We start from the raw sequence: 24,919 nt of genomic DNA, 5'->3' as shown, positions 1-24,919 counted from the left end.
GGAATCTGGCAGCCATTAGAAGGAATGAGTTACCGTGTATGTAATGTAAAGAAAGATGAAAAGATATTTGTGACATATTGTGAAGTGAAAGAAGCAAGCTGCAGAATCATTTATATAGTATGTCACGGTTGTAAACAAAATCCCACAAAACTATATTACACCCTTATTGTATAAGTATGTAAATGGTGGGGGGCACTTGGGTGTCTCAGTCAGTTAAGCGGCCAACTCTGGATTTCTGCTCTGGTCATGATCTCAGGGTCCTAGGCTCGAGCCCACCCGCAGCTCTGCACTAAGCAGGGAGTCTGCTTGGGGATTCTCTCTCCTTTTGCCCCTCCCCCTGCTCGCACTCTCTCTCTCTCTCTCTAAAATGAAATAAATAAATCTTTTTTTTAAGTATGTAAATGGGGAGGGGACTGGGACTGGGGACAAGCAAAGGGAATATTAGTTTCATCTATATTGTTTGAGTTTTTACCATAAAAACGTAATCATGAATCGTATATGTGTAATTAAAAAATAGGTTTACCCATAACAAGAAGAAATACCTTCACGCTTTGAAGGGCAGACAGGTCCATTAATCCATTCATAAATGCCCACTGTAGGCCAGTCGCTACTGGGGAGAAAAAAGTGACTCATATACAGCTGAGTCCCGGAGGCATTCTCTGTCTGGTGGAGGAGATAAGGCTTGTAAACCAGTATGTGAAATATGTCAGCAAAATATGATCCAAGCCCTAGAAGGCATACAGACCAGTGCTGGGGAGTTCTGAGAGGAGATTAGTTCCCGGGGAGAGAAGAGGGGGAGAAAGAAGCAGGAAGGTCTTCATGGTGAAAGCAGCGTGTGTGTGTGTGTGTGTGTGTGTGTGTGCGCACGTGCATACGGGTGCACCTGACAGAGGTTGGGAAGAAATGGCTGCTGGGTTAGGAAAGATCCCCAACGGGAGACCTACATGTACAAGTGCAGATAAGGAGAGAACTTGAGCCGGAGAGGTAAGAGAACAGCGAGCGCTGGAGTTTGAGTAGCCTGAGGGTGGTGGGGGGAGTATGGTTGAGTAGTGGGTGATAAAGCTAGAAAGAGAAACCAAGGCAAAAGTGTCATTCAGCTAACACTTCCGGAGTGCCGGTGAGTTTCACTGGCTGATGGGGGGAGGGGAAGACGGTGTCTGGAGCAAGCAATACATACGTGATTAGGTATTTACAAACAACTGCAATCACATGCATTACCCAATAACTGTGGCCAGGCTGAGGGGTTGGTGTGCAATTTACAAAGCGTCTGGAGCCACAGAAGGTTTTTGAGGAGAGGAGTGCATGATCTGCTGTAGGAAACACTCTACGGCGCTGTGTGCGGGCGGATAACAACAGGTGCTTACCAGGGTCTGGACCAGAGGCGATCAGAGCCTAGTAAGGGAGTGACCGAGAGAAAGAAAAGGAAAGAACAGACCTGAGCAATAGTATGAAGGAAGAATTGCTGGGATTTAGCGAGCTTGGTTTTGAATACATTGCGTGGGAAGTATTTGGGGACACTCAAGCAGAGATGTGTCAGATAAAAGAGCAAGTTGGACAAGAGGATCTCGGGAAGGCCCGCTGGCTGGAGAGAGTAGATTTAGGAGTCCTTATTTCTGGGCGGAGGACAAAGTGTTGGAGAGATCAGTCCAGGAGAGCACTTGGTGTGGGACGAGAAAAGGGGAGTCATTCTGGAATCTGTTGGGATCTCAGCAGAGCAGAAAAGATCCAAGAAATGATGCCAGGATTTCAATGACCCAGGAAGGTCACAGAGGCACTAAGAGAGGAATTTGGTTCTGACCTCTCCACCTCAAACTTGGACTCATCCTCTCCGAGGCAGGAGGCCCATCTGATTCTGTGTGTGCAGAGCTGCACCTGGGAGCTGACTGAGGGAGGCAGAGACAAGAAGGCCTCAGCCACAGCAAGGAAGCAGGGTGAACGTAAACTGGGCATTCAGGATGGAAGAGCTGCTCAAATCATGAAAGGCGTCACCGCAGCCTCTGATTAGGTCACATTTCAATGTGACTTTTTTGTACCTTCAAGTCATGACCTCAGATGAGTTCTGGAAGCCATTCCTGCATGAGGACAGCTAGCAATGAATTAAATATATACAGAAGTGACTGTGAGCGGTCACAGTATATCCCATCACGCCCAAACTCATCTTCCTCCTCCTAAAAATGCCCACGGCGACTCCGAGCCACCCAACATATGAAGTGTGCAGTGGAGGGAAACTGGGATAGAAAATATCCCACTTTTGCAAAATTTACCCCCCCCCTTTTTTTACAAACACATGTGATGTATGAATACATCACTAGGGCTCTTCCTCAGGCCTGAGAAGGGGCCTGTGCAAATGTGGGGCCCCTGTAGCTGAAATGTCACCTGTTTTGCAGTAAATGTGCCTGTGCCTGGATCTGCCCCTCCAGGGGGCCTCAAGCTGCACATGTCCTTGACTGAGAGCTCACTTCCCTCTAAGCGGCTGCCCTGCATGATTCTCTGTCTGTTCTGGTCACTGTCTCTGCGCCCAGAGGTTTTAATGCCTTGGCTCCTTATTGCGCTACTGTTGGAGGTTCCCCTAGGCGCATACCTTTGCAAACAAACCCTCCTCCGAGTATCCCATTCTGGGTGTGCCCTCTGTTTTCCATTGGGACCCTGGCCAGTCATCACTCCCTCCTCCCCAACAAGCACTTCTGCTCCCCTCCAGCTGCTCCCTCATTCTCTCCCTTCCTTACCCCACCCCCAGGTGACTCATTCCCTAGGGCCTTGACTTATGTCACCTCGAAGCCTGAATGTCCTGAGCAAATCCTACCCTTTTCCCTGGCTCAGCTCCATCCCAGCCTCCTCCCCAGGCAGAGCAGTGCTCAGGAAGCCTGCTGGGTGAATGGTTGCTCGAAGATTGTCTGAGGGTCTGCTTTGCAGGCTGTCCAGGGAAGGGGGAGGGGCTCCAGGAGATATCGATTTCATAATTAACCCCCGGAAAAGGAGGCCCTTTACAACATCTTTCCTGGAGACTAGAATCCCTGTTTACCCCACCACTTAGTGAGACCCTGTCAAAGCCAGGGAGGTCCCTTCCATCCCCGCTGGGTGAGCAGGGCGGGACTCCCTGTGTCTGTGAGTATGCGAGTGATTAAAAGCCAAGCTGGCCGAGTGCCCTATACAAATCATTTCCAGCCACAGTGCTCAAGGGACTCTGCTGGGATGCAGGGCGGGAACACAAATTGATCCTTACCAGGCAGGCCATGGGGAAGAAAGTCATGTCAGACCTAGAAAAGGGAGATTCTGTGAGAACGGGGGAGGGGAAGGGGCAGCACTAATCCCCAGGGGGAGGAGTCCAGGTTTCCTTCTCTAGGCTCCATGAAATCCTTCATTGCAGGAAGTGATGGGAAACAATCTCGGCCTGGGTTAATGGGAGCGCATCAGGGCCCCATTGAACAAGGAGGCTGGGAGGAAGGTGGGCTCCCCAGGCCTTTTGTTCCAGAGGGCAGAATAGTCTGGGTGGCTTGCTGGCTGCCCAGGCAGGAGATGGCCGTGGAGCCATGCGTATTCCCAGGGTGGGTGGGGGGAGGGAGGCGGTGAAAGTTAGGGCAGGGTTTTGGCCAGAGAGGAGATTCTTGTCACTTAGAGTGCAGGAAATCTGCTTAGCATTTGCGAAGCTTCATGAAAAATAAGATGGAGTTTGGGAGCCAACTCTGCTTTGATTTTCTGAGACTTGTGTCGAAAATGTAGGGACTCTTAAACCAGCAAAGTGCCAGATGTCTGGGGAATTGCTTTCCCTGGTTGATTCACAAGTAGGACATATTTTTATCTCTTTCATAAAATTGAAAAGGTATGCCTGTCTAAACAGTGAGGAAGTAACTGATTAGTTCTTGACTGTCCACTTGTGAGTATGTGGGGGTGGGGGTACCAGAGTGGGGGGGTCATAATCAGTGGGACACAATATTAAACCTTTGCAGAAAGAGCACCAAGCATGGAACGCAGATCTGTGACGTAGACCAGGCCCCACCGCCGAAGTTGTTGTGACCTTAGACAAGTCAATTTCCTATTCTGAGCTTCAGCATTCTCATCTATAAAGTGAATTAATTGGACTAGATGATATTTACCATCTCCTCTCGTTGAAAAAAATTCCATGATTCTCGTAAACGCAAGCACAGGCCATTGAGAGCATAAACTGTTTTTAGTCCTCCAACTAAGTGAGTTTATTCTCCTTTGAGCAGCACGGTAACAAAGCTGGGACCACAGTACTTGGGTTCTCATCTTGACTCTGCCTCTGTGTGACCCTGAGTAAGTCAACATGCCTCTCTGAGCCTCAGTCACTTCCCCAAGGCTCATGAGTTCAGATCTGGTTTCTCATTCCCCAGCATTGTGGTGCAAAACCAAAAACGTCTCACTACGGTTCCAGCTGAAAAGATAGGCATTTCTGAGTCTTCTCTCTCTTAAATTCTATCACACAAAAAAAGTGAGTCCATCATATATTCTGACTTAAGATCCACCTCAAAATGTAATCCCCTAGGACTTAAATGGAGCATAAATGTACAGAAGATGAAAGTATCTTGGGTTTCCTACTTTTAGGCTCCTATTAACCTTCTTAAGATGGGTCTCAATCCCTGACACTACTCTCCTTGAGTGGCTCAAGATTTCTAGAACATCCATGGGGCCATTTGAAGGAGAAGATACATCTCCTTCTGGTGGTTTTCTAAGACCCTGAATCCCGGAGCCAAAAACATCTCCCCATTGGGTCTCAATTCCTCAGACTGCTTCCCACCCCATCCTTCCTGCTAATTTATTGGTAACAGAACTTCCTTCAACACAGGAGCTAGAAAGAAGTGGTGCTTTCACAAGGAAACAAGTAGAACAGGAAAGCATAAAGGCCCTGTCTTACCACACTAGTTTGGGATCAGGCAAACCCAGATTTGACCTCAGTGGATTACTTTCTAGCTGTGTGGCCTCGTATATGTTACTTAACCTCTCTGAACTTCAGTCTCCTCCTCTGTGTATACCCGCCTTCCAGCATGGCCGTGAGGCTTAGAAATACTATATATAGACCAATGGTCTCAGTACTCTGGTTCACATGTATCTGGAGCTCAATACGTTTTGGTTCCTTCTCCTTCTCTTTACAAAATATTATGAGAAAGTGAAAAGTTGATGATTGCTAGCTTGGTAGCATCATAGGTCCATCATATCAAGCCTGTTTCCAGCTCTCCATCCTATTACTATGCAGCAACTTTCTGTCTTAACTGATCTGGTGACACAGAATCCCCCACCCATCCTCAAGACACACCCTACATTATATTGTACGCTTGTTTTCATAATTCTCCGTCTAGACTACCCACCCCAATCTCTACCTGCCTAAGTGTCTCTTATTCTTCAAGGTTCAGTTCAAATGCCGTGTTACACAGGAAGCATTCCCTGACTTCTAACTGGAGATCACCCTGTCTTTTCTGAGTCACCACAGTTCTTTTGCATTCTTGCTTATCATTTTTCCTTTCTACTAGAAAGAAGTAAGAACATTGTCCCCTCCTCACTACCAACAGCCTGTGAATGACACACACTGTACATGAATCATCTGGGGAACCCTCAGGATAGTGACTGACACGGAGCAAAAACTCAAGAAAACATTCTTGATTAAATAGATGAATAGAGATGTTTTATTTGAGATAGAAGATGAGATAAGATAAACTGTAGCTCTTCAGAAAAAGGAACAGAGGGGGAAACAAAAATTAACACTATCTGGTGAGAAATGGAAATTGTTTTCCCCAATTGACAGAGATAGACAACGAAGCTCATGGAAGCTAAGTAATAACGTTATGGGGCCATTCACGGGCACTGCTATGTGTTGGGCGCTGTTCCCTGCGCTTTTGTGTGCATCATTTCATTTAATACACACAACATCCCTTATGACTTAGTGTTATCCCCATTTCGCAGATGCAGAAACTGAGGCTCAAAGAAGCCAAGTAGATAGCTCAAGTTTACGAAGTTCACCAGGGAGGTGCTGGTGTAAATTCATACACTGTACCTTAAGTATGCATCATCGGTGGGATCCTTTTTTTTTTTTTTCCACTGTAACTGATCATTTTGTCCTGCGCAGACCCAAATCCCATTGAGGAGCAGGGGGAAAAAAACTGGTCAAGTCACAGCTCTCAGATTTTTTGTATTCCAGTTTCTTGGTTTCTTTTGAACAAGTATTCAAGCAATTCCAGGCTCAAACTTTCCCTACCAGGCTATTTCCCCTCCACCTCCCAGGAAGGCTGGTCTCTGCTCTCTTCTCTGGGTTCTCACTGCCCGAAGTGGAAAAGCCCCTACTGTGTTCACACCTGCAGCTGAAGTCCATGCTGTGGAAGCCTGCGGTCTATTCTCTTGTGATGTCCCTCCCTCTCTCCTTCCTGCTGTTGGCCTCCTGGAACCCCAGCTCTCACAGTACAGGACATCTGGGTCTCAGCCTGTGTCCTGAGGCATGGGCAGTCCCCTTCACCGCCTCTGCTTAGGGTCACTTCCCCCTTGCCACAGAGGCTCATGGCAGGCCTGCTGGCCTCAGCTCTCAGTGACCTTCTGCATTTCCCACTGGGGGCCCTCAGGAGCTTCAGGTCCGGCCGGAGAGCCCCAATCTGAGGGGTAGGCCCCACCTCAGGCCCGCTCTCTGTTCCCATGAGCCACTCGGGGTCAGTGCAGGGTTGTCTAATGGCGGTCTCCTCACAGAGTCTCTTATGCTTCCTCCCTCCTGGCTGAGCAGAGTCCGCAGTACCTCCCGTGCTGGCTCACAAGCGCGTCAGGGGCAGAAATGCTAGAAGAGCTGTCTTTGAAAGCACCTGTGCCTTTGCTTGCCTGCTTTGGATCACTTAAGCCAGGCTTGAACAGCCTCTTAATCGGTTAGTTTTGTGGCTGACGTGTTTCTCCAGTGGGAAGTGGCTTTCACTCAGCTGCGTAAAGGAAGAAAGGCAGTTCGCGGGCCCGGTGCAGCAGCAAACGTCAGACCAGGCTGAAGGATTTTGAATTTGCCCACCGATCGAGAAACCCTCTTGAGAAACTTACTCTGCAGGTTTGGTGCACACCTTGTTTTATTTTGTGTTCCCCTCAGCCAGATAGTCACAATCTGTTTGCCTCACCTGGAAAGTTGCATAGTCTTGACAAGCCCGAGGCATCTAAGCGTTTGCTGGCTCCTGGGGCTACTGTATATTAGCAGGTGGGCAGCAAGGATGGTGGGCCTCTCAGATGTGCCTTCACTGGTAAATAGAAATGCAGAACCGAGACAATTTCCCAGGTCCTTCTAATAAACATGAGCCATATGTACCCCAAGTATTTGGGGCTGTAATTTTCAGATCGAGGCAAAAGTGATGCATCTCTTGATATCCTCAGCTCTTTACTTCAGGCCTGGAGAAACCCAGGCTCAGGATCCAACTTAGCAGCAGCAATTGTTGAGTTTCTGATGCACAAGGGAAAGGGTCTGGGCAGGTGAGCACTTTCACTGCAAAGACAAGTAAGACATGGTCTTAAAACTCATGTGGTTTCCGGCTGGTGGTGAGAGAGGGGTGAGACATATCATGCCTGCCCACTTTAAGAAAACCCTCCCCGTCTTAACTCTGCCCCCTACTCTATTGCTTCACGGCCTGATTTCTAGAAAGAATGGTTCATGTGCTTTGTCTCTCAATCCCCTCCTGCTTCTGCTCCCTGCTTTAACTACTTGCTTTAACTACCACGTTTATATGCACTTTTAGTCCGTATCTTGCTAAGGTTGCCATATTTAGCAAAAAGAAAATTGGGGACATACTTATACTAAAAAAATTCATTTCCATCTGAAATTCAAATTTAACTGGGCACTCTGTATTGTATCTGGCAACACCATGTCTTATATGACTTGTCTGCCAGCTTTTACCTAGCAACTGTTCCTTATTGAGATGATTTCCTCCTTTAGCAAATGCAACACTGACTGACTTCACTCTTTCCTGGTCTTCCTCCTTCTCATAGACTACCCCTCGATCTCTTAAATGTTGATCTCCTGCCTCTATTCTCTCTCTCTCTTACACTTCCCAGCATACCTTCAACACCGTCATGGCCTCGGCTGTGGTGGTGTTGTATTGATGACCTTGCTTCCAGCCTAGAGAGCACACGTGCTGCACTCACTCCAAATCACTATACCTCGTGGTCTCTTGGGCAACTCCAAGATGTTGCAAACTCAACATGTTGCAAATTTTACTCATCTTTTCTTCTTTATTTCTGCTCCCATCTCAGTGCATTTATAACACCATCCAACCCACTGCCAAGCCAGAAACCCAGCAGTCCCTCTTGTGTCTGCCCTCTCCCTCCCACCACATCCAATCTGTCTCCACGCGTGATGGATTCTGTCTTCTAAAGATTCCCCAGCTGTCCCTCTCTGCCATTGCCCTATCATAAGCCATCATCATCGCTCGCCTAGATCACCGCGGTAGCCTCCTGATTGGTCTCTCTCCTTCCCTTGCTCTGGTTCTCCCTCCCCTCTATCTTCCACACTGTCCCCTGGACGACATTGCCAACACAAACGGTGCATTATGCTCTTCATTGCTTTATTGGTTTTATGTCAAGCATTGGGTAGCTTGTCACATTGGCCTCTTCGCCACCTGGTGAATCCCCACTTCTCCAAGTTCATCTGCTGACACAGAAGGACCCCCGCCATACTGAAACACACTCCCTTCCCCAAGCCCGCACATAGTCTCAGCGCATGATTCTACACACGCCATGGCTTTTCCTGCAATGCACTTACTTACACTTGAAACCACAGAAAACTACTCATCTTCCCAGCCGAGTCAATCTGTGTCTCTTGGCAGAAGTCTTCCTGCATTCTCTAAGAAGACATGGTTGGGGAGGGAAGTGGTGACCCCTACTCTGTGCTCCCCCAGCTGCTAGAGTCTAACGCTTGTATTAACCTTTGTTAAAAAGCTGTCTGAGGCAACGATCTGTTTGCAAGTCTTGCCTGTCTTGTAAGAGTTTGCACATTATGTCAGAGCCTGAGTTCCTTGAAGACAAGAACCGTACCTTTTGTTTTGTTCTGTTTTGTTAATATTTAGAACTTTAAAAAAATCTGTAAGGATACAGAAACTAATACAGCCAACACCTGTGTTTCAATACTGTGTTGTATTTTTTTCCAATCTTGCCCCGTTGATCCTACTCTCACCCCTCAGAGGCAAAATTGGAAGCAAAAGAACCAGATGAAGGGATCCCAGAGTAGGTATCAAAGAAGTTCCGGAGTAGGGTGGGGGTGGACCTGGGAGGAGCAGGAAATGGGTGATATGTAATCAGTTAAGGCATTCTTGTAATGAGATGTGGAATAGCAGAAATCCACGTTTTTCTTTCCAAATGCCCATTTTCCCGGAGAATGATGGCCCACATGAGCTGTATATTGGTGGCAAACTGAAAACATTAAATGAAAGAAAAATCTTTCTGTGGTTTTGGCTTTTTAAAGAAGAGATTTTGAAGAACGTGGCCACACGTAAAGCCTTGGTGAAGCTCACTTTGAGTTTGTTTCGGAGGCTGTTCAAAGAATTCTTTCAACCAGCTGAGAAGACTGGGCACCAAAACACTAACTGGGATTACCCTTGGGTGGGAGAATTGCAGGTAACTTTTTTTTTCTGTTTGCCCATCTGCGTTTTCTTACAGCAATGAAGAAGATGAAAGTTGCTTTAGAAACTATATTCAAGGACAATTAAATAGCTTGAACAATTTTTTCATGAGAGACATAGAGGATTTGCAGAGAGAGAGATTGTACGTTGACAGCCTAGAATTTGAAGCTTGAACTTTAATGAGATTTCTCCCCGTCAGTATTATGGATTGACTGACTGTACCATCCAGGGAACAAACAGCTGACCTCAAATCACATGCCAACATATTCACAATTAAACACTCAAGAAGCTATAAAGCACACAAAATGCATAGTGGCTAAAAATAATAAACAAATGAAGCTTCTGTGTTTTCTTGCCTGAGAACAAGGGGCCTGTTCTTTTAGTATTTATAGTGAAATAGTGAGACTCTGTGGAAAAAAATACAGCAGTTGGGAAATGTTCTGAGTGAAGCGTTGCGAATGTGTCATGGAATCTGAGGGCTTCTGGCTTCACCTGTGATCGGCTAAGAATGAAGGATTGGCTATGAGCAGGTGACGAGCAGACCTCTGGATTATCAATTCAATAAGGAGAATGACCATTCTGAAATCTCATTGTTTTTCCTCCTTAATTTTTTCCTTTCTGAATTTTAAAACAGGAGAAGTGTTCCAGAAAGAGAAAGTGATTTATTTAGAGTTTTCCCACATATGCTCCTAAAACAGGTTGTGCTTTTTCCCCCCTAAAGGTAACATCTCTGTTCTGGGACAGATTACAAATGACAAAAGAGTTTAGAAAGCCTTGCAAAATTCTGAAGCGTTTTGAAAGCAGGACACTTTTCTCTATGTATTTAGTCCTGTGCATTTGGCATAGAGAGAGCAACAGAGCAAAATGCCCAATTTGGTTTCTTTTAATTAGATGCTCACTTGGGTTTCGTTGTTTTTAGTTCCCCGTGCTTCCTGGGGGAGGAGAGTCGTGTTAATGCTGGCTATTTGCACATCCAAATGGCGGGGGTAGTTTTTGGCAACCTCTGCACTCACCAGTCCCAAAATACCTTTGAAGCATGGGGTCAGACATCCGCATTTCCCTGAGGACACTTTCCTGGACAGCCTGCCAGGACGCCACGGGGTGCAACCGAATCCTATAGTGTGAAATGGAAGAATCGGTGCGGGCATTGGTGTTGGGTGAGCAGGAAGCTGAAGATGGCAGCTCAGCCTGCCAGGCTCCGTTCCAACGAATGCCCTTAAGAGAGTTGACCTTCTGTTTGCTGGGCGTCTCTCTACTAGACACCATGTGCAATTCTGGTGATAAGAGGAAATCATTTAAGGCATTCATTCATCTATTCTGTCAGTCAACAAATCTTTACTGGGTATCTACAATGCGTAAGGCACTCATAGAGATGAAGAATTTTACAAGAATAGAAACTTGGACACGTGAAAGCATTTCATAACTTATGCTGGGCTTTCCCACTTGTGTTATTTCAAAGATGATAACATAGACATGGTCCTTGCACTCAAACAGTTTACAATACAGCAGGGGAGATGAAGCCTATAGATAAATTTCCGCGTTGCAGGATAGAATGTAGTGCGTGTCATGAGGAAAAGAGCAATTCCAGACCAGGGAATGGACAGCTATCCTGGAGTCCCAAGTCAGCACGTTCAGCGTTCAGAGAGTTTGAGAGAGGGAGATGCCCGCACCCAGCCTTGCGGTCAGGGCTGTGTCTGGCCCAAGGATTCCGTGGTGGAATTTGGACGTTGAATCTGGAGGACTGAGTGGCTCTGCTCTTGTTACCTTCTAGGTATTGGAAGGTGTGCTCTCTTGGTATTGGGGCTCAACATCTTTTTCAGGACGATGTTCCTGCCAACACGTTGATTGCCTTTGCAGCATCTGTACTTTAAAAAATTTAGGAACATTTTTGGAGCCTAGGGGATCATCGTTTGTGGCCAATAATTCATGTAGAATTAAACCTACTGATTGCAGGTCTAAGTCTCACACTTGGGCCATTTCAAAAGCCACAAAATTTAGGGGCTGATGTTTTTGTCAGATTCTGGGGGACTAATTTGCGGCTCTCCATGGCTTAAATTGTTAACTTAGTCCTAAAATTTAGAACTCTTTAATACACTCTCACAAAGATTTGTCACACTGCTTAGGGAATGAGACCTCTCCTGACTAAAAGATAGTTAGTTATCCAGTGAACACTTTGGTTTCAGTGTTTTATTGAGGTATTTGTTCTAATACGGTGTAGAAAGATTTCTTGCTTTGATAGTAAGTATGATATTTTTTTCCTTTGGTGGTTCAATATCTTGTGGTGTCTCACATTTCTCATTCTGAATGCCAGTTGCTATTGAACAAGACTGTAAATAAGGAAGATATAGGTATTTTAGGTAAGTGTGTACTGACACCAGGTGATTCCTTTGGAAAAAAATTACTCACTAAGTCCTCCCTGCCTGCCAATATGAGAGAGAGAGAGAGAGAGAGAGAGAGTAATGTTCTTCTTTCTTCCAAAAAGATAATAAAAATGAGAATTTTTAAGATAATAGCTCGTTAGGAATTCTGATTAGTCTGGTATTTTGCATTTCTGACTTTACTTGTACTCTGCAGTATTCATCTGGTTTTCATGAGTCTAGAAGTCCTACTTGTCTACGTTTAGGAAGCTGCCTTAGAAAGTCTTCCATACTCTTACACCAAGAAAAACGAGGGGACTTGCCAAGTTCTGAGTTTGATGCAGCCTTCTTTTCCCAACTGATCAAAAAAAACAAACAAAAGTACGTTTCCTGAGAATGCATACAATAATCTGAAGCCTGTTTGATTGAATAGAAAGTGTAAATTTGTCATGTGTATTTCCAGATAATTTTCTTAAGCTTAAATGCCAAAATCAACTATGACCGCCTGACGTCAAAAACCATGTAGAACGAATTTTGTTCCAGTGGGTCAAAGCATTTCTGTGAATCTCTAATACTCCTCTGTGATGAGGCAGAAATGAAGATGAGAAACAAACTTCACTCTACTGACAAATATAGAAAATGTTTCACGTACCAAATGAGTGTGTCCATGTTTTTCTGTTTCCATCTGGATCCTTTTCAGTGTGATTACTTATTTTTAGGTTGGCATTTTAGAAGGAAGATGAAATGGCTTTAGGAAATGATGTGAAAGGTTAAGAAGATGGATGAGAAATGTAAGTTCAGGGCTATCATGACAGAAAACGTAGCCCCACAGTTTTGTGTTCAATGTATTTCTTAGAAAAACCAGATACTCATATTTCTGCTAAATCTAAATTTTGAAGCTTGCAAACTTGAGTAGCTAGCCAAGGTGTAAAGGACTTTAAGGAAAAATGTGTAACTTTAAGTCACATTAGCATAGGGGGAGGCCACATTACTAAATAATGAGGTGGGAACAGGCTGACATTAATTTTTTTTAAAGACTTATTTTATTTATGTGAGAGAGAGAGAGAGAGCACAAGCGTGAATGGGGGGAGGGGCAGAGGAAGAAGGAGAGAGACTCTCAAGTAGACTCCCCACTGCGGGGGGAGCCCTATGCAGGGCTTGATCCCAGGACCCCAACATCATGACCTGAGCCAAAATAAAAAGCCAGCCACTTTTTATTCACTGAGCCACCCAGGAGCCCCAGGCTGACACTATTTAAAACACAAAGCCTTGGAGTCCTGGGGGAGAAGGAGGTATGAACGAGAGCAAGATGCCAATTTGGTTATGTTACTCACGTTGAACCCAGTCAACGTACCAAAGCCAAATGACATCATCTTCAAAATGGTGTTGAGGAAAGAAGCCCTGAGAATATGAATAAATATTAACTATTTTACTAATACTTTGAGGAGTCCAAGACAGTCTTGAAAATTTCCTATTCTTGTAACTCTTTTATAGAATATGAAGTAGTCAGCTCTGATTGTGTTTGTAAGTCAACCAGGTAGGCACATGGGCAGAGGAGGGCAAGGAGCTCCTCGCCAACTGTTCAGATGCTCCACGTTTGTTTTTGATCATGCCAGTCCTGTCCCCTTCAGACTTCTGGTTCTAGGTTCCCCTTGGGTTCCACGCTGGACTTCTGAACTAGCTTTGGAATCTGTTCCTCTTTGGCTGAATCTGGGCTCTTTGTCAAGACCTCAGCTAATATTCGTCCTTAAAATCTTCCACTACAGATGGCTTCAGTGACTCTCTCAGACCCTCGCATTCCCGGCCTGGCTCTAGTCTCTACACATGCAACCTCAGTGGGGCACCCTTGCCCCGGCAAAAGGGAAGTCCGGCAGGAGTTAGGATTCTCATTGTCCAAGGATGTGGAGGTTTACACAGGGGGCCTTCTTCTTACTTGCCCTCAATCCCTCCATTACATGGAATTGGTCCTGTACCCAAATCTGTTATTAACTAAACCCAACCTTTCTACACTGACACAAAAGAGAAGACACTGTCCAAAGTCGATCAGAGGTTTCTTCCCTTTCTTTACCCTTCTGTTTCTCTCCCTCTCCATCTGCTTTCCTTGCAAAGGCTTTTGCTGGGCTCTCCTAATGAACCAGGCCTTACCCTAGGTAGTAGAATTGTAAAGACAGTGTCCCTGACCTTCGTAAACTCGAATTCTGGTGCTTTCTGCCTTGAAGAAGTAAGACCAGTCAAGACTACATGTTCATAGGGGCGCCTGGGTGGCACAGCGGTTAAGCGTCTGCCTTCGGCTCAGGGCGTGATCCTGGCGTTATGGGATCGAGCCCCACATCAGGCTCCTCTGCTATGAGCCTGCTTCTTCCTCTCCCACTCCCCCTTTGTGTTCCCTCTCGCTGGCTGTCTCTATCTCTGTCAAATAAATAAATAAAATCTTTAAAAAAAAAAAAAGACTACATGTTCATAGACTTGCTCAACATCTGTGGGTTTTGCCTTTGTTTAATATGGGTGGGAATATGAATTTGTTTGTTCTCTGTCTCATACAGGCTAATAAATTAAAGGTGTTTAGGAAGAAGTTCGGGGAGACATGTGTCTTAGGGAGCTTTAACTTCACTAGCCCAACCTGAAGTCTCCAGAAGAGGATTTGATTGTGGTTGCTGTTTGTTTGTTTTTTAATCTCCATTATGCATGTTTCTAAGGTTTTTATTTTGAAATCATTGTAGATCACAGAAAATTCCACAAATAGCTCATAGGATCCCTTGAACCCAGCTTCTCCCAGCGATGACACTTACAGGACTGCAGTACTGTATCAAAACTGGGAAACTGACATTGGTGCAATACCGCTAAGTAGACTAAGACCTTATTCAGTTGGCAACAGGTTTTACATGCACACGTGTGTGTGTGTGTGTGTGTGTGTGTGTGTGTGTAGTGCTATGCAATTTGACCCCACATTGTGCAACCACTGCAACAATCAGGATACAAAACTGTTCCATCACCACAAAAGAGCTCCCTTGTGCTTTCTCTCCAAAGTCACACTTCCCTAACCCACCCCTGGTCCCTGGCAACCACGAATCCATCCACTCTCCATCTCGACAGTTTTGTCACTTGAGGATGATTATAAATGGAATCATTCAGCATGTAACCTTTTTAGATTGCCTTTTATCACTAAGCATAATACCCTTAAGATCCTTCCAAGTTGTTGCGTAGATGAATAATTCATTCTTTTTTATCGTTGAGGAGTTTGCCATAGTATGAATGCACCAGAGTTGGTTTAGCCACTCATTCTTTAAGGATATTTGTGTTGTTTCCAATTTTTTTGCTAATATGAATAAAGCTGCTGTGAACGCTCATGTAGAGATTTTTGCGTAAACGTCAGTTTTCATTTTTCTGGGAGAAATGCCCAAGAGTGCAATTTCTAGGTATGGTAAGTGCATGTTTCGTTTTAAGAGAAACTGTCTGTTTGTTAGCTTTTTAAAAACAGTTTTATCAGGGTATCATTGACATATAATAAACTGCAAGATTGAAAGTGTACAATTTTATGTTTTGACAAAAGTATATACCCCCAAACCATCACCACAGTAAAGATAATAAACTTTTCCCACCAAAAGCTTCCTCATGGCTCTTCATAATCCCTTCCTCTTGCCCCTACTTGTCTCCTTCCTCTGCCAACCCATCCCAAGGCAACCACTGATCTGCTTTCTGTCACGATGATTAGTTTGCATTTTCTAGAATTTTGTACAAATGAGATCATGTTCTTTGAGGGGATGGGGGCGGTGTCTGGTTTCTCTCCTTTAACATAAATTATTTTGATATTCACCCATGTTGTTGCCTATAGCAATAATTAATTCCTTTTTGCTGCCAAGTAGTAATCCACTCTACGGATATACTGCAATTATTTATCCATTCTCCTATTGATGACCATTCGAGTGGTTTCTGGATTGGAACTATTACAAACAAGGCTGTTACAAACACTGACATGCAGAGTTTGTGTGCGGACATGCTTTCATTTCTCTAGGGTAAATTCCAAGGAATGAAATGGGTGGGCTATATGGTAAACGCGTATTTAATTTTTTAAGAAACTGCCAAGCCGTTTTCTCCACAGTCATTGTATCATTTTTACTTTCTCCTGGAAGCATGTGAGAGTTCTGATTGTTCCACATCTTTACCAGCACTTGGTTTTGTCAGTCTTTTTAACTGTAGGCATCCTAGTGGTATTTTATTGCGAGTTTAATTCCCATTTTCCTAATGATTGTTGATGTTGAGCATCTTTTCATGTACTAATTTGTCATCTACATGTCTTCTTTGGTGAAGTGTCTAATTAAATACATGCCCTTTTTAAATTGGGGTTTCTTATTAAGTTTTAAGAATTTGCCAAGCATTCCTCCAATAAAAGTTCTCCCCTTCCTCTTTTTATTTTATTTTTTTATTGGCAGATGAAGCTTCTGTTACTTTATTTTTTTTTAAGATTTATTTACTTATTTTGAGAGAGAGCACATGAGGGCGTGTGGGGGGAGGGACAGAGCTAGAGGGAAGGAGAATCGCCTCCAAGCGCAAAGCCGGATGTGGGGCTAGATCCCATGACCCATGAGATCATGGCCTGAGCTAAAATCAGGAGTTGGATGCCCTGGGGCGCCTGCGTGGCTCAGTCAGTGAAGCGTCTGCCTTGGGCTCAGGTCATGATCCCAGGGTCCTCTGATCCAGCCGCGCATTGGGCTCCCTGCTTGGTGGGGAGCCTGCTTCTCTCTCTCCCTCTGTTGCTCCCCCTGCTTGTGTTCTCTCTCTCTGTCAAACAAATACATAAAAACTTCGAAAAGAGTTGGACACCCAACCAACTGAGCCATCCAGGCACCCCAAGCTTCTGTTATTTTAAGGCAACATAGACCTAACTAATTGTGACCCCACTTTGTGAGGTAAAGAGAAGTAGCATTGTGGGAACCGAGGGAATGTGGCGGCAGCAGATCTTGGCTCCAGGTGAGCTCAACAACATGCCTTCCTTGAGGAGCAGACACCTGTGCGAAGGTTTTTTCCTGCCTTCCCCACCTGCTGTCTTGATCCTCTTTTTTGTTTTAGTCTCTGAATTCTTCTTGTTGATTCAGCCTCAGCAACTCAGGCTTCTTTCTCCTCATTCTCTGCAATATTTATCAAGCACCTGCCAGGTGCCAGAAGTCCTGCCAGAGACTGTGGGCAAAGTGATGGAAAGTGCCCCATCCATGCCCTGTGAGAGCTTTTCTTTCTAGCCTAGCGACAGGCATGTACACCGACACATTGCAAGCAGACAGTGAGAAATTCAACAACAGAGAAAGAAACAACACTGATGACAATAGAGAAGAGAGCATCATTCTATCGGGTTGAAAGTGAAGGTTGTAAGCGGTACAGAGATATCGAAGGTTTCCCAGAGGAGGCAGCAGGTGAGCTGGGCTTGGAAAAGTGAGTAAGATTTTAACAAGTGGAGAGAAGGAAGGCGTGTTCTGGCAGAGGGAGCAATGAGTGATGGTATGGAACCTGCAGGGACAGAGCCTGCTCAGGGAGCATCAGCCTGGTGCTTGGAGTGTAGAGTGTACGGGAGGAACCAGGGGTGGGGTGCAGTGAGGGTGAGGTGCTGCTATGGCTGGGCAGTGAAGTGAGGGCTGAGGCTAGAGATGGGGTACCCAGAAAGCCCCGCAAAGGAGCTCTGGGAAGTATCTAAACAGGCGCTTACCACGTCAGTCCCTTTTCCTATCAGCTACTCCTTTCAAGCTTACCCAAAATAAAAGAATACAGGGAAAGTTTAAAATTGTATTTCACCTGCTGTTTTTCTTTAACAGTAAAGATAACGTCATTTAAAAAGTAAAGACAAATCATTTCATGCAATTTGTAATGATGGTCTTTTATTTTTCTTAAGGTTTTCTCTGAACGCTAAAGTAATACACATAATGTGTAGAAACTTGAGAAGTAGTTTTTACAAAGCATGATGACAGTTAGAAACTGGCCATAATCTTTCCTCTCAGAGATAACTTCCATGCATTGACATTTTTCTTGTATGTTTCACCAGGACCAAGGCCCCCTCTGTGGTTCGTGGTATTATGGTTGTATTCTATGAACTTCAGCTAGCGTCCTCAAGTCAGGAGAATGCTTCCAAAGGCCCTCGATCTGAACCTCTGTTGTGGCATTTAGCCTTTCTACCCTATACTATAGTCCTCTGTGGACTTATTCCTCCTAAATTGTGAACTACTTGAGGTGTGTCCCATATTTGTATTCTCCCCACTATCCCTTAGCCCGGCCCCCTCCCCCCGGCAAGATCAAACACGGTGTCTCTCACAGAGTGGGGACTCAGTAAATATTGTTTGGATACAAGGAAGGACAAATGGATGTTTTAATTTTATTTTACAGGCCAGTGTTTTTCCCAGTTCTTTGGAGTTACAGGGTTCAACAGAAGGGCCTCAAGTTTATCATGTGAGAGGTAAGCGCTTGCCAAGTAGCTGGGACCCTGGCAGCTCCATGTCCCCCACCCCACCCTGTTCAACCAGATCAGTTCCTCTTTCATCTGTGTTACGTAGTTGGGCTCCACATTAGATTTTATTTTTAAAAAGGTATTCTTCTGGAAAAAATAAGAAGCTTTAAAACTACTGATGTAGATACTGATTTGCTGGTATAATTCCTTGAAAAAAGAGAAAAAAAAGAATGAATCCGAGTGCAATCTGTACTACACTGGGTATAAATCACTCCATCATTTTTAGACTAGACTGTCTGAAGCTGGAAACAAAGGCTGCAATATAACAATGACGCAAGGCTAATTAATGACCAACGGTGAGGCAGATGTCCCAGGATCATCATAAGACATCCATGGATTCCCTGCTAGTAAATGCCGACATGTTTATGAGAATATTAGGAATCCTCCTAATCTACTACACAATGTCTTTCATGCTCTGGGAGTAGCTAAGATACTGGTGGTGGTAGCAAATATCCTTTAGTCTTCCATAAATAATTTAACAAAGGAATGGAGGCAGATTCAAGGTTTGTGTGTGCCTCAAAATTTCTTGAGGTAAAGATTCTGAGCTTTTTTTCTAAACACCTGAATGGAAGACATCATAGGTGAATAAGAATGTTAACAATGGCCCTGAGACTTCTGAGCATACGTGAGTCTGGCCAAGTCACTTAAATACGTCTGAGCTCAGTTTCCTCACTTGTAAACTGGTGATAAAAATATCTGTCCCAATTTCCAGGAGAGGATGTCCTGTAAGTTATGGAGGGTAATGAAGGTGAACCTTTGTGAACCTTGAAGTGCCATACAGATGAAAGATGCTATTGCTGTTGCTTCTGCTCAGAATCTTGTTGTTCTCGATCTTTCTTTGACAGAAGGCTGTGTTGCTCCTCCTTACTTCTTCTCCTCCTTCTCTTTCTCCGTGCCTCAGATTCCAGGGAGTCAGCCCATTCCTGAGCAGGCATCACCTGACATGTGAAGAAGCCAGAGAGTACAACCTATAACAAGGAGGAAAAACAGTAAAGAGAGATGGGCCTATAAATGACAGAGGATGGAATTAGCAGACAAGGACCTTAAAATAATGACTACAAATATGCCCAAAGATTTGATAGAAAACTAATGTCATGAAGAGAGAAATGGAAGATACGATAAAGAACCAAATGGAACTCTGTGGAGTTGAAAAATACAATATCTGAAATGAAATGATTATAATTTCACATGATTGATAGCAGATCAGACATGGCAAAAAAATGGGTCAGCGAACCTAAAAACATAGTGATATAAACTTTCCAAGCTGAAGCACAGAGAGAAAAAAAAAAGACTGGGAAAAAATAATAAACCAAGTCTTAGTGATCTGTCAGACAATATCAAGCTGTTTAATATACTTGTAATTAGAGTCCCAGAAGGGAAGGAAGAAAATCATTGAAGATATAATAGCCAAGTGTATTTCAAATTTGATGACAACTATAAACCCAGAGACTCAAGAAGCTCAACAACCCACAAGGTAGAGTGAACACAAAGTAAACTACACTAGGCCATATCTCAACCAAACTTCTGAAAACCAGTGATAGTCTACTGGAGAAGCCCTTTAAAAGTCAGCCAGCAGCAGAGAAGGCTACTTTCACTCTGAACTTGTTCTGCACCAGCCTCTTCCATGTCCCCTTCTCCTCGGGATAGAATAGAGGAACAGTATTATCTAGTCCTCGACACTAGCAATAAGAGGCGTTACGTAGCTGGCAGTTAGCATGTGCCGGGCACTCACATGATCTCACCTAACTTTCACATGAACCCAACGAGGTGGGAGCTATTATTAGGGGTGAAGCAACAGCAGCACAGAGAGGTTAATTTGTTCAGATCACGTAACTCGTTCCATAAAGCCAACCTTCAAATCCAACAGGCTGACCCCAGAGCCCACCATGCTTGACGCCACTCTCAAGCAGCTCGGTGGAGGTCATCACACACTTCCAGCGACAAAGGGAAATACTGTTTGTATTTCTGTACTATGTATCAGTCACAAAATGGCTTCCTATTAAATCACAGCTTTCAGCCACTTTTTCCAAACCATTACCACCTCTTTCTAGAAACGTCTACACTATGCTTACTCATTATGATTAGATCTCAAGGACTGGTAAATGAATCCTCTGTAATTTGAAAAGCAATGAACACGGAACCAGAAGACACTGATTATCAGCTCTGTGACCTCAGGCAAGTCACTTCTCCGGGCCTCACTTTCTTCATGTGTCACCCAGGGCAAAATAATAACTAACAATAAGGAATATATAAGAAAACCTTAAGTGGAAGTGGTTTGTAAACTGACAAGTAATATACAAACTTGAGAGGCCTTTTCATATTTACTTAGGGAGGACCATTTAAAAATGGAATTGATATCACTTAATCGAAAATGTAGGCAGCAAGCTCTGATCGCTCATTTTGCTTCTTATGACTGATGACTCACAGTAATGCCTATTACTTCTGAAAGAAGAATCTTGGTATAATGATATATTTTCTTTGGGGTCAAGTTTAAAGACACCACGGGATCCTCAGGCTGCTGCACCCTGAAAGAGTACTGGAAACACAGGCTGACAAGTCATACAAAGGAGCCTTTAGAAGCTTGCGCGTGCGCTGTAACACTGCGCATCGTAGCCTGAAAACGTCTACCCCTTAACCCAGTAATTCCACTTCCACGAATTCTTCTAATGAATAGTTACTCATTTGGCATTGTTTTTAATAATGGAAAATTGGAAGCAACCAATTAAGTAGAGTTACTTGATAAAATATGAATCATAAAAGTCATTCTGTAAACGAGTAGCTTATTATTAATCTAGGAAATCATTGTTTTGGGGAAAAGAAGTATAAGAAAGCAAAGTTTAAAAGGAGGCGACAAAAATAGAATTATCATATGATCCAACAATTCCGCATGTGGTTGTGTAACCCTGCAAAACGAAAGCAGGATATTGGAGAGGTCGGTGTTCAGCCATCTTCGTAGCAGCAGCGTTCACAATGGCCGAAAGGCGGAAGCATCACGAGTGTTCATCAGCAGACAAATAGATGAATAAAAGGAGGTATATACATACAATGGAATGTTATTCAGTCTTCAAAAGAAAAGAAAATCTGGCACATGCTACGTGAATGACCCTTGAGAACGTTATGCTAAATGAAAAAAGCCAGTCAAAAAAGAAAAATACTGAATGATTCACTTTACAAGAGGCATCCAGAGTAATCAAATTCATTGAGACAGAAACCAAAATGGTGGTTGTCAGGGGCTGGGGGGAAGACGGCATGGAGAGTTGTTCAATGGGGAAGGAGTTTCAGTTTTGCCAGATGAAAAGCGTTCTTGAGATTGGTTGCCCAAACTGTGAATGTACCTAACGCTAATGAACCACTTAAAAATGGTTAAGATGGTACATTTTGTGTTATGTGTATTTTGCTACAATTTAAAAAAATTTAGGGGCGCCTGGGTGGCAAAGCGGTTAAGCGTCTGCCTTCGGCTCAGGGCGTGATCCTGGCGTTATGGGATCGAGCCCCACATCAGGCTCCCTCTGCTGTGAGCCTGCTTCTTCCTCTCCCACTCCCCCTGCTTGTGTTCCCTCTCTCGCTGGCTGTCTCTATCTCTGTCGAATAAATAAATAAAATCTTTAAAAAAAAAAATTTAAAGCAGAGAGGAGTTAATAAGGCATATGGGAAGGAGTGTTTCAGGTAAAAAAAAAATGTTTAAAAAATATGCAAGCACAGGAGAGCATGGTACCTTCTGGGAACTGCATGTGATTCTAATATGGCTGTATAGACCAGACCATACAGGACCTCATACACCGTGTTTAAGAAATTGGACTTCATTTAGAGAAGTAATATTGAATTGATTTGCTTAAGGTTGTCTATCAAGTCGAGGGCACGATATGACAGGATCACTCAGATCTCCTGATTCCCAGGTTACTGGGTATTTGTGTAGATGTATGATTCATGTTTAATAATCATCTTAAATAGGTAAACATCTATATGAAACACCAATAATGCAATGTTTAATGTGTAACCCATTAATTAAGTTGTAGCACACACATTTTCCAAGGAATAAATATCACTCATACAGATCCTTAGTTTCCTCTTATTGTCACTCATTAAGCCCTCTGAAGCTGAAAAAAAAGTGTAAATTCCCTTTTTAAAAAGGAGGCTAGAAAATAACATGTATGTTACTATTTTTGTAAGAAAAATATATATGCATGACAAATACTAGAAATATCTACAGCGATGCTGGTAGTTGTCTTTCAGTTGTGTGATTTTGTTTAATTTTTGTCTTTTTACTGGTTTTTTTTGTTTTGTTTCTTCACTGAACACATAAACTGGAAGAAATGTTAGTAAAGAAAAACGAATTCTAAGGTTCATTCTATCAGATGGCAAATTTTTCAAGACTTCGGCAACTGTGTCAATCTGTTCTTTTGACTCAAAAGCTAATAATCCCCTGGTCGGTCAGCTTGGATCTGCAGAACTTACCAATATCAGAGAGCAGCTACTATCCCAAGAAGATCCCAGCCCTCAGTGCCCCCATCTACCCCCACCTTTCTTCCTGTGTGATCCACCCTTTTCATTCTGCTGCTCAATTAGGCAGTCTTTCTAGAACTAACACCTGTTTGATGGGATCACTCCCCATATAGCCTGACACCAAAGCGCTTAAGGGGCACCTGGGTGGCTCAGTCGGTTAAGCATCTGACTCTAGATCTCAGCTTAGGTCTTGATCTCAAGGTTGTGAGTTTGGGCCCTGTACTAGGCTCCACACCTTAAAAAAAAAAAAAAAGTGCTTAACTACCGTGGGAGCAGAGTATGCTGGAAACTCCAAGGTCTCTCACAAATGAGGTCTTGTTAGAGACCTACCTTCAGTTCAGAATGCCTTGCCTTAAAAAATGAAGTCATTTTGGGGAAGCAAAGGAAAGGGAGGGAAATAAGATTGACAAAGAAATGTCAAAAGGCATGAGAAGCTTCTGGGGAAGGAAGGAAGGGGGAGGAAGGGAGGATGAAGCCTAAGCCCCAGCCCTGTGTGCATGAGGACACAGCACCTGCTTCAGCAGGGACTTGAGCTTCTGATCTGAAGGTCATCATGCTATCATACGCGACTGGAGAGACTCAGACTGTTCTCAGAAATCAGAGAAATCTAGAATTCTAAATCTGTAATAATAGGAAGAACCCTCACTGTGCCTAGCTTGCCCCTGATATCCCAAGGCCTCATTCCTGCTTTTGATCCTCCTCTTTCCAGACTGGAAACATGTTCCACATTTCTTCCTTTGGCTAAGTTATCCTTCAGGCCCAGCCCAGGTTTGCTTTCTTATCATGTATCACATTATACTTAAGTTCTCTGTACTAACTTCCCTCTTTTAACCATAGCTCCTTGAAGGCAAGAATTGGGTTATATTCACCTTTGTGGTCACAGTGCCCAAAACGCAACAGGTGGTATTAAACATTGCTTGGACAGAATTGACCCGATCGAACAATGACGGCTCTCTTGTTGCTAACACTTTCTCATTTTCTACTTGAAGGTGAGCAACATTTTCACTGACGACTGAGCTTGGTACACTGAGCACCCTCCAGAGCCTGCAGAGACCCAGCCTCCTTCTAGAGCCACCAAGGTACTATCCATTGGCATCCTTCCAAGAGTATCCTGTACTGAGCCCTTGGGACAGAAGGGTTTTCCTTGGGGCAGAAGGACTCATGCAGTTCCCCTGCTGCTAGCACTAGCTCTGGACTATCTAAAGTCTCTTATCCTATAATATAAACTCCTGACCTAGCCACGTCTCTAGAAAGCAATATTTTACCTTTAAGGAGACCGGAGTTAAGAGCTTTAAAGCAGCCTGCTCCTTGAGTATGGAGGATTCTATGGTAAGACCTTTCTGTGAATAGGAGCCTCCCTCGCTCATTTCTGCGCAGCCTTCTCACCATGACAAGATTTATAAGGTGCTCAATGAGATTCTGTGCTCAGAGCCCAAATCCACCCCACTGTACAATTTTGCTTACCAGCCAACTGGTTAGGCTTCAGAAAACCGCTCTACTGATCCCCAGTAACCTGTGTGCCTCAAGAGATCCCAGCCTGAAAAAGGACAAGTGAATAGGCTAACCTCAGAGTTGACCTGGCCTGAACTTGCCCTTGAGCTGAGCTGAAATTCCTGGCACTTTGGGCCAAAACAGCACTAGTCCCACCCAAGCTTCCAGTATAATATGGTCACCATGTGAAAAGGGGAATCAGAAGCACTAATCTAAGGAGATCTTTCTAAATGCTGTGCTATGTTTGTTTTTGTTCTCTCTTGATTTGTTCACAGTTAGCTTGCAAAGTTAAGTGTGAACAGGCAACTTCGTGAGCAGAGATAATGAAGCCTAGAGACCAATTATAAGAATTGTGTACTCTTGCATTTCCTTGCAAGATCTTTCAAATTAAGCCACGAGCTGCTTTTCTTTCTGGCTTTAATGTAGAGTCATCAAACTGTAGAACAAGAATGATTCACCAAACAAACTTTTGCCTTCCTTCTTCTGGTGCTTCATCTAAC

At 44.0% G+C, this 24,919-nt stretch overlaps 1 long non-coding RNA gene across 2 annotated transcripts; it reads left to right on the top strand.

Moving 5' to 3' along the window:
- Positions 1 to 860: 860 nt before the first annotated feature.
- LOC117802334 lies at positions 861 to 24,348 on the top strand. Of its 2 annotated transcripts, none has more exons than XR_004625493.1 (3): positions 861 to 984; positions 18,305 to 18,374; positions 23,918 to 24,348. It is a non-coding gene; the product is annotated as an uncharacterized LOC117802334 (long non-coding RNA). The 2 variants fall into 2 exon arrangements; XR_004625495.1 differs by lacking the exon at positions 23,918 to 24,348 and adding an exon at positions 19,327 to 19,424.
- The last annotated feature ends 571 nt before the right edge of the window (positions 24,349 to 24,919 follow it).

Source organism: Ailuropoda melanoleuca, chromosome 1 (genome assembly GCF_002007445.2).
Source record: "Ailuropoda melanoleuca isolate Jingjing chromosome 1, ASM200744v2, whole genome shotgun sequence".
NCBI lineage: Eukaryota > Metazoa > Chordata > Mammalia > Carnivora > Ursidae > Ailuropoda > Ailuropoda melanoleuca.
This window is presented reverse-complemented; position numbering and strand designations above follow the sequence as displayed.